The sequence below is a fragment of the Myodes glareolus genome, chromosome 14 (assembly GCF_982192425.1).
Source record: "Myodes glareolus chromosome 14, mMyoGla1.1, whole genome shotgun sequence".
NCBI lineage: Eukaryota > Metazoa > Chordata > Mammalia > Rodentia > Cricetidae > Myodes > Myodes glareolus.
In genome coordinates, this window is record NC_142039.1 from 29811279 (window position 1) to 29823721 (window position 12443).

The 12443-nt window shown below is 40.0% G+C and overlaps 1 protein-coding gene across 8 annotated transcripts in view; it reads right to left on the minus strand.

The window, feature by feature from the left end:
* Positions 1-12443, minus strand: part of Chrm3 (cholinergic receptor muscarinic 3) — a 444702-nt gene that overhangs the window by 289579 nt on the left and 142680 nt on the right. The gene's annotated exons all lie outside the window — the stretch shown is intronic.

Below are 12443 nucleotides of genomic sequence, written 5' to 3' on the forward strand. Positions count from 1 at the left end.
ATGTTTTCCCTTGGTGTTCATGTGCACATGGGCTTCTACACCTGTACACATGTGCAATCACACATAACATATACACACAATAAGAAACACTTACATTAATATAGCTTCTTCTATCCATGTCCTATACACTCTGGTCAAACGCCCAAAACTCTGACGACATCAGTCAGGCCATCATCAGGTCAGCTGAGGCAAGCACTTAATCAACAGTGATGTTTCTGAGAGCAATGGCATAAATTTGGGTTCCTAAATTTGCAGGTTGCCCACTTGATAAATATACTATAAATTGGAAATATTCCAAATTAAAAACCCATGTGATTACACTTAATGCAGTGAACAGCCTAGATTATCATTGCAATGCACTGCAGTGTGTCAGCGGTTTCCCTCCATGATCCTGTGATAGACTGCGAACAGCCCCGGCCCTGTACACAAGAGTGTGGTAGAGTGTGTAAGCAGCCAGGAGAACTAAAGTCAGAACTCATAGATCATCTTGCCTGAATACACATTGCCCTCGCAGCACCATAAAGATGGAAGTTTGTGGAAACACACTGTGCTATGGGAGCTGTATTACTACTCTCTTTGCTGGGGCAAAGAACCTGACAGAGCAACTTAACGGAGGAAGGGTTTGAGTCACAGTTTGAGTACAGTTGGTCACGGAGGAAAATGTGTGGCAGAGTCCATGATGACAGCTGGGACTCCTCCCATCTTGAGGGTCAGGAAGTAGAGAAGAGGGACTTCTCTCATTCAGCTGGTTTTGTACTGTTTCCAATTTTCTTAGTTCACTGACTAAGTGATGGTACCGCTTACACATGAGTGGGTCTTCTCTGCTTAGTTAATCCTCTCCAGAAATTCTCTCAATGCCCAATCCAAAGGAGTAACTTCTACATGATCCTAAATATAGTCAAATTGGCAATACAAATATTTTGGGCTTTGCTTTTTGATAAAGGGCCTCATAATAGAGTGTGCTACCTTGAAATTCATTATGGAGCCAAGGATGAGCTTGAACTCCTGGTCTTCCTGCCTCCAACTCTCAATTGCTGGTATTTCAGGATTGCACTATGTTGGCCAAGCATTGAAGATTAACTATTACTGTCTGCATCTGATGATTCTCATGTTTCCGATTCCAGTGAGCCATTCATAATATAATTATGCAGACATTTATATAGATATTTAACATGAAACACACAACTCATATTTACATTATATACACATGTCCCATATGATTCATTCACACAAGAGGCCTGCCAGAAAGGCAATTTCACATTTCCAAGGAAAACAGATATTTCGTATTTTAAAGAAAAAAAACAGATAATGTCACATTTCCAAGGAAAATGGATATTAGATAATTCATTGCTCTAAAGCAGTGGATCTCAACCTTTATATTGCAGTGACCCTTTATACAGTTCCTCATGTTGTGGTGACCCTTAAACATAAAATTATTTTTATTGCTATGTCATAACTGTAGTCTTGTTAGTGTTGTGAATTATAATGCAAATATCTATGGTTTTCAATCGTCTCAGAAGATCCCACAGGTTGAGAACCCATGCCTTAAACTATGGTGAATATTCAAGAGGGAACATCTCAGGGTCTAGAGTCAGGATAGCCATTCCGAGTCGGTCACAGAAAAAATGTCAGTCATGAGTTTGTGTTGAAGGCAAGCATGAGTGGGTGTTTTTTCAAAGAGAAGCAGAAGGAAGTCTATCATCAGGGACTGTATCACAAAGTGTCCCATAAAGTAACCACACAAGATGCTCATAGCATACATTCACGGTGAGCTCACAGCTTGAGTCCATGTTGTTTGGGTGAGTTACACCAGCTTTTGGCTGAAGTATGGCCTGTGGAGGCCAGTAATATAAGCAAGGTGTGGATCCCCAGTAATTTACATGAGAGAAAAACGGGTGCTCTGTATTAGGATGGTTGTAGAAAACAATAATTATAGTCAAAGTATATGGTATACTTTGAGCAAAATGTCATTATAAACCAATCACTTTTTTGTATACAGGAGATCAAAAAAAAAGGAGGGCTTTGGCATCAGCTCACTCAGAAAAGTGCTTGCTATGCAAATATAATTTTGATTTCAGGAACCCAAATAAGAAAAGGAGAGCAGGGTAGTGTGTTTAAATTCCCAGCACTGGGGAGGTGAAGAAAGGATCACTGGCTAGCCAATCTAGTCTACTCAATGACTCACATGCCTTAGTGAGAGACGTTGTCCCCCGCCAAAAGCAATATGGATAGTGCCTGAGGAACCACATTCAAGATTGCTCTGTGGCTTTCATGCACACATGCATGTTCACCCACCTACATGTGTGTGCACGCACAGGCACATACATGCACGAACATACACACATACACAAGACAATGTGAGAGAATAATACATTCAGTTAGGGAGGTATCAAACTTATGCGCAGGACAAGAGAGTTGCTATGTGCTGAGTTGCTGGGAGACCTGTTCTCTAGCATTGATAAGCTCTGCCAACCAGAGAAGTCACTGGAAAGCCACTAGCCCCTTGGTGTTAACTGAGGTTATGGCATACCCACTTTTAGGTAAATTCCAAAGAACTTCAAACACTGGAGACAATGCTATGACAACTTTTCAGCCTGATAGCGATATTTATTCTACAGGATGGACATAAAGGTAATGGTGGAATAGCATTCAAAGGGCAGGTGTTCACTGCATACTTGACTCCCCACCAAGGCTCAGGGAACGCGATGGGAGAGCATCAGAAAGAATATAAGTGCCAAACGATAGGGTGGATGCCATGAAAACATGACTGACACACATATCAACTCACAGCAGCTTTGATACGTTTTTAAAGACCTAAACAATACAAAAAAAAAACAGCTAAAAATTCCAATATAGAATGGGAAGGGCTACTGGGGCCTCACCTTTAGTTGAGGAGCTACTGGACATGCTGGTGAGGGACAGTCACTTTTCTTAGGAGTGTGGCCACTGGCAGGTTGCCTACTCCCCAGTAGGCATATCTATGGGCAGCACTAACTGGACTCAGTAGCTTAAAAATAAAAATAATTGTAAAAAAAGGTGTTTCTTATGAGGTGATGATACAGGTAGAAATAAGTATTCTCACAGGCCAGTTGCCTGCTGCGTCTCTGAGCTTGCAGAGAAGATGTATTATCTAAATTGAATTTCTCCAGTGAGTACAGTCACAAGTGAAAATTTCACGAATTAGGAGGTTGGCACACTTTGCTCTGCCCGACTGGATCCAAGTTTATAGCGTACAAAGTCTGGTTTTTACTTAGTACACAATTCAGCTCCACTGTACTCTCTCACAGTAAATTAAAGCTGTAGCTATTTAATGATATTTGGTTGCGAAGTGTTTGGGTAAAATTTTTTATGAATGTTGGGTGTTTCCATGTACTTTATGTGTGTGGTATGTGTAAGTATGTTGTGTGTGTTCACTCTTGCGTATGTGAGTATATGTGTGTGTGTGTGTGTGTGTGTGTGCATGTAGGTGCATGTGTACACGTATATATGTGTGTATGGAGGCCAGAGTTGAAGGCAGGTGTATTCCTTCCATATACATTCAGTTAGAGAGGTATCAAACTTATACATCGAGGCTGCTGTCTCACCTAAAAACAGAATTTTCTGGTTCAGTTAGTCTAGCTGGGGATCTTCTGTCTATCTTCAGAGTGCTGGGATGGCAGCAACACTGTCAGTCACATGGAGCATTTAGGTGGACCCTAGGGATCTCAACTTTGGTCCTGATAAATGTGTGACAAATGCCTTACCCACTAGGCTATCTTCCTCAGTTCCTATATTCCCTTCAATGCAATGGGCACAAGATTATGGCAAAGATGAAGATGCTCAAGTCGTTTTATTTGCTATTGTGAAAGTGACTCTTCTCTTAATTTCAGTTCAGAATAACAAAGCCGGTAAGTACCCTCAGTGCATATCTAGGCTCTTCCCACTGACAGATAACATTGGGACTTCATCTTCTAAGCCTCTATTTCATCACGTCTAAAATAAAAATATTACCTAATTTAAGAATGGTTTGGAGATTAAATGAGTATGTAACGAAGATATTAACACAGTGCTCATTGCCTTTAAACCATTTAGAACACAGTATTCTTGGTAACTTTCATTCAGATGGCTGGAATGCCTGAGCCTTAATTGTGCCAGTTCCAAAAGGTGCCAAATAAGAAGGTGAGGGTTGGGATTGGGGTGGATTTTGCATCTGTCAAGTAATAAAAGCTTGTCAATCTGAACCTTGTATATACTTTACAAACACACACATATACGGGGAGAAAGAGTCAGAAACAGAGACAGACAGACAGACACTTGGTAGGCAGAGAAAGGCAGAGAGGCAGACACACATACCTATATACAGGGAGAGAGACAGAGACACAAACATAGAGAGGCTCACGAAGAGATAGAGAGATAGACAGACAGAAGAACTTGTCTAAGAATAAAAGGAAATAAACCTGAATGCTACATTTACCACTTAATAGCTTCGTAGTTTTAAATAGGTTCTAAGATTTGCCCCTTTTAAGGATAGTAACAATATCTACCTCATGAGGATGCGTGAAAATTTAAAATAACTTTTTAAAATGTAATTATTGGCAATTTCATACATGTATACAGTGTGCTGTGAACATGTTTATCTCCCACTACTCTTCTTCTTTGTCTCTTTACTCTTACAGACTCCTTTCTCTCTTCCCACTAGTCCCCTTCTTCTTTCATGCTTAATTTTCTGTGCAGGTAGCCATGATGCTGTGAGTTCAGGATAACATAAGTCATGACATATTCAGAAGACAGTATTTCATAGAACTTATTTTTATAATTCAAAGTTTTTACTTCTTTTTCTTCCTTTATATTGTTAATATCCACAGTAAGGAGACAAAGTCATGTTTGTACAAATTGGAGTCTGCTTTGATATTACATGGTTCACAATCTGTATTTCGATGCAGAAATCCAAACTGAAATGAACGTTTAAGAGTGTCTTGGAAAGGACTGGGGAGCTCACTGCTTCATTCAGTGCATCTTTTCCCTTTCCGATACATGACAAGCCTTGGGTAGCCTACAATTGGGCAGGGACATCTTGGAGCTTTCCCAAGGCAACATTGAAATGCTCAGCGCCATTCTCATGGTTGAGCATGTAAACTATCCTTTGGCTAGATACCAAGCAACTTCCTCTTTTTCAGAATGGGGAAAAATGATGACACACAACTCTGGAGCATTTCCAGGACTGAACATCTTGAGTATTTGGATGTCTGTGTAAAGGGCCAGCTCTGGATCACTCTCAAGAACTCCTTATAGGATCCACAGACCACTCTTGGGGTGTCAGATGCCCGAGACACAGTGAATGCGCTGACTGCAGCTGTCATGAGATGTACTATTGGGGAAATGAGTCAGGAGCACAGCCTCTGAAATCTGATTATTGACACTTAACAGCCGGTGTACTAAATGTGCCATTTACATATACGCAATATTTATATATTGATGAGCACATGTATGTATGTAGAAAAGTAGCAAATATAGAAATCACATAAGAACAGCAAATGGGAGTGACTCTGAACAACATGCCCAGACATGTTCTACATGTCAGATCAGAATATTCGATTGTTCCATTAGTCTTAATAAATCCTAGATGGCCACAGCCAATCACACAACGGCTATTTCTTTCTCTCTCTCTTTTTTGTTGAGTGAGAATAACAGTGATCCTTCCAGCAAGGCATAAACAGTTGCTTAGACTCTTGGCTGAATCATAAGATGATATAAATAGCCAAAAAGCATGAGCAGCAGGGAGGAAGTTCAGTTTCCTTTCCTGTTAGATAATGGTATCTTCTCCACTTCATCAAAGGAGATGAAGTGTGTCCTTGTGTGCATGTGCGTATGCATGTGTGTTTTCCCATAGTGTTCACTGGCTCTGAGCGTCTTCTGGAATGATGGGAAAATAATGCTTTGTCTATAGTCTCAAACTCTTCATCACAGAGGACACGGTGGTACCTAATGAAGTCCACACGGCTGTGCATCTTACTCTCAGCTAGTACTAAGAGGTGGGCACGTGCCATGCTAATGAAAAGGTAAAGAGACATTAGACTCGGGGCTTAGGAACAGAGGAGTCGGACTTCTTAAGTTCAAATTTCAACTCAGATATCTTTGGACAGCAGGACCTCAGCCAAAGTGCTTCCTTTCTTCAAAAAGGAAAAAAAAACCCAGCATTTTAAAATTGTGTGTATATGTACACACACGTATATCTGTAGGAACAAGTAGGAGGCAGAGGAATGTACACGTGTGTGCAGGCTCATGTGGAAGCCTGATGGTAGACGCAGGTGTCTTTCTTGACTCTCCATGTTACCTACTGAGGCAGGGTCTCTCGGGGAGCTGGACCGCACAAACTCTGGCTAGTGCAGCTGGTCAGCTTACCCTGTGCATTCCTGTCTTTGTGTCCCAAGTGCTGGGGTTACAGTTAGCTGCCATATCTGCTCCACTTTAAGTGCTTGGTTTCTCGGTGACTTTATTTCCTTCTCTGTACATTAGTGACAACAACAGCTACCTCTTAGCAATGTGCAGATGGTGTCGACTTCATGGGGATTTTGTGTGGACTCATTTATAATTAGCTCTCATGCCCAGAGCAATGCTCACTCCGCAGTGAGTACAGTGTAAGCACAAAGCGGTGACTGGGATTAAGACTTGACTGTAGCTGGAAAGGTCTAAGATACAAATCGGCATGCTTGTCAAGGGAGTATTAGAAATAAGAGGATTTAAAGCATCTTGATTGCTCCCTCCTCCACAAACTTCTCTATGAAATTGTCAAGTACCAAAATGAATTAAGTAGTCAAAAGAGAATATCTTTTAGGAACAAGAAAGCCCACACTAATGATTCTGAACTACGGCGTTATGCTGTAGAACGAAAGAGGAAAAACCGAGATATTCCAACTTCTACCGTCTCCTTTGTTAAGAAGGATGAGATTCTAAGTGAGGCAGAGAGCAGATAATGGGGAGTCTAGATTCCAGCTCTATGAATGCAGACATCACATAGTACAAGAGCCACTTCCGGTGAATTCCAGCATCCTGGGTGCTAGGGCTAAAGATGTGTGCCACCACACCGGGCCTGTGATTAATTTTTAAATTAAGCACATTGTACTTTGCACATTATGCAGCTCTCATTGTCAAAGGAGTCATATAATAGGACACACACACACACACACACACACACACGTATGTACATTGTCTGGTCCAAATATGATAGAGAGTGTCTTTAGGAGTTTCCTTTTGACAGCACAGGGTAATTATTATTTTTTTTTTGCTGATAATTTGGTTATTCAGAGCAAGATAGTAACAATAAGGTGTAGTGATTGTTTTGGTCATGTCAAGCCACTGAAATAAATAAATATGTAAATACATATTCTCACATAAATATGGTGCTTCTTAGATCTAGCAGGCATTCCTGGAGAGTGTAAAAAGTAGGAATATGTAAAATATTAAATATCAAAATATAAAATATTAAAATCACAAAACATTTTTTGGAAAATCAGCTGTAAAGGCACAAGATACCATTCACAAATGTATTTATTATAATTGTAGCTATAGATAGAACTGTAAATCACTGCATTGAGTGAAAGTCCTAACAGGTTTTCTGTAGAGACAACCACCTTAGTGATATGACTCCAGAACTCTCATGATCCTATACCTTATTTAAAAATATCGTGTTTCCTTAGTCCGTAGACATTTAAAATAAAGTCATTAGTATTCTGCTCTTCAGAATACTAATGTTCTTGGTAACAACGCCATACTATTCCTTCTTAGATATTATTGACTTTACATTGACAAATCTCATCCCTTGCTTGAGTGATACTTTGCTAGAAGTGTAGCAACTCTCAGAGGACTCAGAGATCTGGGAGGGGAACTTGATGACACACTACTGACAAGGAATGTGAAGGTGCTGCAAAGTGGCTTTAAGATAACTGATAGTTTGGCATTATTTGAAATGACAATTTATGCAAAAATATGATAAGAGGGAAGGCTTACAAAAATATCTAAGAGTATAGCAGAATGTTCCTTTAGCAGAACAGTAGAATTGGATGAAGACTCTCTGATTACAACTGAGGTAGTCATCAATCTGATCACAGGAGATGGCCAGGGAATAGTGGCTACCTATCCACTATTGTTAGGAGTCTGAGATGAGGTCATTCTTGTAGATTTGTGGGATTTCTCTTTCATCAGTGTTGTGGGAATTCATTTCCGCCAATAGTTTTCTGGGTACCAGCCTTAGGGTGTGGCTTCTGTGTGTGGATGTGATTTCTTCTCAGGGAGAGGAGGGGTCTTTCTCATTGTCATGGGAGGTTGGAGCCCAAGCTCACATCTCCCTGGGGCAGAGCAGCGGGACATGGTAACTTCCACCTTGTCCTGTATTCTGTGAATCTGTGTTTCCCTTTAAGTCCCCATTCCCCCGGCCCCCACCACCATAATAAAGACAACTGTAACTCTTGCATTAACTCTTGCTTTACATTAGGCTTCTACCTGACCCCCATATGCCCCCCACTCTAGCCAACGCTTGTAGAACTCTCTCTCTCCATCCACCTCCTAATCCAATCCCTCAAGTTCTCATCCCCACCCACTGCCAGGACATTCAGGAGATCTTTGCTTTTTCCCCTTCCCAGGGAGAACCATGCCTCTCCTTTGGACTCTCCATGTTCCCTAGGCTCTGTAGATCTGTGGACTGTGCATGGCTATCCTTTCCTTAGAGCTAATATCCACTTATGAGAGAGTACATACCATGTTTGTCTTTCTGGGTCAGTGTTACCTCACTCAGACAATTTGTTTTTCTAGTTCCATCCATTTGTCTTCAAATTTTCTAATGTCATTGACAAACCATGTCTTAAGGACAGGTCCCATGCCCAGCAGTAGATGAATGAATGAGACTTATGTCCTGGCAATGCTGGAGCATGCATGGGCAGCCCATATATGGCAGTTCTGTTGAACTTGTGCATATTGCATTTCTTAGTCTAAGTCAATGAAGATGACTGACCAGGTCTCATCCTTAAGAGGACACCAGCTTTCATTACAGATGTTTGTGAGCCACCATGTGGTTGCTGGGAATTGAAGTCAGGACCTTTGGAAGAGTCAACACAAAATGAACTCAAATTCTTTGTCTCAAAATGTTTAATCAGGATATATATATATATATATATATATTAATTATTCTATTTACTTTTAATTTGCATTTTTTGTTTACCTTACAGATATTTTGCATATATTTGTTTTACATATATTTGTATATATTTTTTGTATATTTATGGGATTCCTGTGTGTGCAAACGTGTGTGTCTCTGCAGCTACACATGTTTCTTACACTTTTTTTCTTTGGAATTTTTGTGTTTGCTTTGTCCTATTTTGATTCTTTGTTTCCTTTTATCCTATTATTATTCTTTAGATACCTGTTTTCGTTCTGAGTTCTGAAAGGAAGTGGACTCAGATGGGAGGGAGATTGGGGATCTTGGAGGAGTTGGGGAGGGGAAACCTTATTCAGAATATATTATATGAAAAGTCCAATTTTAATAAAAGAAAAAACTTCTAGGACATTGCATTCAGTTCAGTTCAGAATCATTCATGCCACAGTTGGTAACAGTATGGGTACCAGTGCAAAATCAGCAAATATTTGGTTCTCTGAAGCCTCCATCATGCTGTTAGCAGTGGTAAGAATATACACAAATGATTCTTTAAGGACGTGGTGGAGCAGGGACTAATGGTCTTGGGATGTCATCCTCATGTATGTAAACATAGATTGTTCCAATTCGGCCTCATTAGACTAGTTAAAATAAATTTGAACAGACATAGCGTTTATCATTTTAAAAATTGAAAGTCACACGTGATACTAGAAGTGATAAGCTCAGAAAGTAAAGAAGATGGGGAAAGGGAGGAAAATAATTAGCAAGGGAAAATCAGAAGAAAAGCCTTTGGAATCTCACCCCTCAGAGAAGTGTAGCAATCATAATTAAAGAATTTCTCAGTATTTCTCTTTTAACTTAAGGACTTTGGATGCTCTGAAAAGTTGTGAACTGCTTGTAGCTTTCTTTTCCCTTGAAACTATTTTCATATAAAGAAATAGGTAGCCTAGCCATAAGTCTAAAAACCTGCTTTTTTCCAGTTCTAAGCAGGAGACTAACCCTTGCTCTCTATAAGTGACAGGGAAGCTTACTTTTAGATGAAACTGTATCAAGGGCACCTTTGCACCTTGCAAAGAACAGGAAACCAGAATGTGACAGACCTGATCTAATTTCTACAGGTAACAAACTAACAACCTTTGTAAGGCTTGCTAGAAAATTCTGAGAAAAGATATCCTAGAATGGTAAAGCTGGCATGTGGGTAGGTTACAAGAAAGCTTTATGTTCAGAGAAACTAATTTAAAAGGGATGAGATCATTTTAGGTATAATATTCTCAAAAGTGCCCTGAGTAAAAGTGATGACATTATTTAAAGAGAAAAGGATGGGAAAAGAATGAAGAGATTTTCCCTGGTACCTGGAGATGGCTGCTAACAGAGACTTGGGTCAGCATACCTAAGTATGGGAGAACAATGCACACAAAGATTTTAGCCTGTGACTATCCTGGGTGTCATTTTTTTTAGGAAACTATGCAATGTTTTGAATATAGGGTGTACATATTAAATAAAGTTTGTTATTGATTAATAACTATAATCTTGAAAAAAATCATTCTGGGACTTTAGTAAGTAGTTTGGGTAGGGGATTCCCCAGGAGTTGCCAGACCAATGTCAGAGTGTTGGTCCCACAATGTATCAGTGTTAAATCAATAGCACTAACTTTTTGTAGAGAAGCTGTTCTTGCAAAAAACTATTTTCAGCATCACCTTCTTTTCTATTGTTACCACAAAGAAACCTGTGAACCAAACTGGACTACTAATTGTTCTTACACTAGAAAGACAGAGGGATTATAGGCAGGGAAAGGATGGTGTCATTCCTGAATGAGAAGAATTTGGTTGGATCAAAGACCTCAAAAACACAGCCACATTGAAATTCATTGATGAAAAAGTGAGAAGTAGCCTTGAACATATGGGCATAGACGACCATTTCCTAAATATAGCACCAGCAACACAGACACTGAGAGCAACAATTAATAAATGAGACCTCCTGAAACTGAGAAGCTTCTGCAAGGCAAAGGACACAATCACTAAGACAAAATGGCAGTCTTGTTTTGAATGGTAAAAGATCTTCACTAACCTTACATCGGACAAAGGACTGATCTCCAAAACATAAAAGAATTCAAGAAACTAGACATCAAATTACCAAATAATTCTATCAAAAATGGAGTACAGATCTAAACAGAGAATTCTCAAAAGAAGAACTGCAAATGGCCAAAAGACACTTAATGACTTGCTCAACATCTTTAGCCATCAGGGAAATGCAAATCAAAACACCTCTGAGATATCATCTTACATCAGTCAAAATGTATAAGATCAAAAACACCAATGATAGTTTATGCTGGAGATGATGTGGAGTAAGGGGAACACTCCTTCGTTGCTGGTGGGAGTGAAAACTTGCACAGCCACTTTGGGAATAAGTATGGCGTTTCTCAGAAAATTGAGACTCAATCTACCTCCGGACCCAGAAGTACCACTCTTGGGCATCTACCCAAAGAATGCACACTCATACTATAAGGACATTTGTTCAACTATGTTCATAGCAGCATTATTCGTAATAGCCAGAACCTGGAAGCAACCTAGATACTCTTCAACTGAAGAATGGATAAAGAAAATGTGGTCCATTTACACAATGGAGTACTACTCAGCAGTAAAAAGCAATGACATCTTGAAATTTGCATGCAAATAGATGGAAGTACGAAAAAAAAACATTCTGAGTGAGGTAACCCAGACCCAGATAGACGAATATTGCATGTACTCACTCATCAGTGGATATTAGATGAAAAGCAAAGAATCACCAGCTTATAGTCCATGATCCCAGAGAAGCTAGTTAACAAGGAGAACCCTAAGAGAGGCATACAAAGAGGAACCCTGGCAAGGGTAAACAGGAAACACGTCCTGAGAAAGTTGGGGAGGGGTGAGGGAAGGTGGAAGTGGGAAAGGAGGGGAGAAGGGAGGGAGGAAAAGAACATGAAGGAATGGAATGCTCAAGAAGGGGAAAGGACAGTGAAGGAAAGAAAGGAAAGAGATATCTTGTTTGAGGGAGCCATTAAAGGGCTATTAAGAAACATAGCACTAGAAAATTTCCCAAGAATCCTCAAGGATGACCCCAGTTAAGACTCTAAGCAACAGTAGAGATGATGCCTAAATTGGCCTTCCTCTGTAATCAGATTGATGACTCTCTTAGTTGCCATCAGATAATCTTCAACCAGCAAGCAACTGATAAAAACAGATACACAGATACACAGCAAAGCACTGGACTGAGTTGACTGAAGCCCAAGGGAGGGAGGAGTGATAAAATGCACAAAGGGGTCAAGACCATGATGGTGATA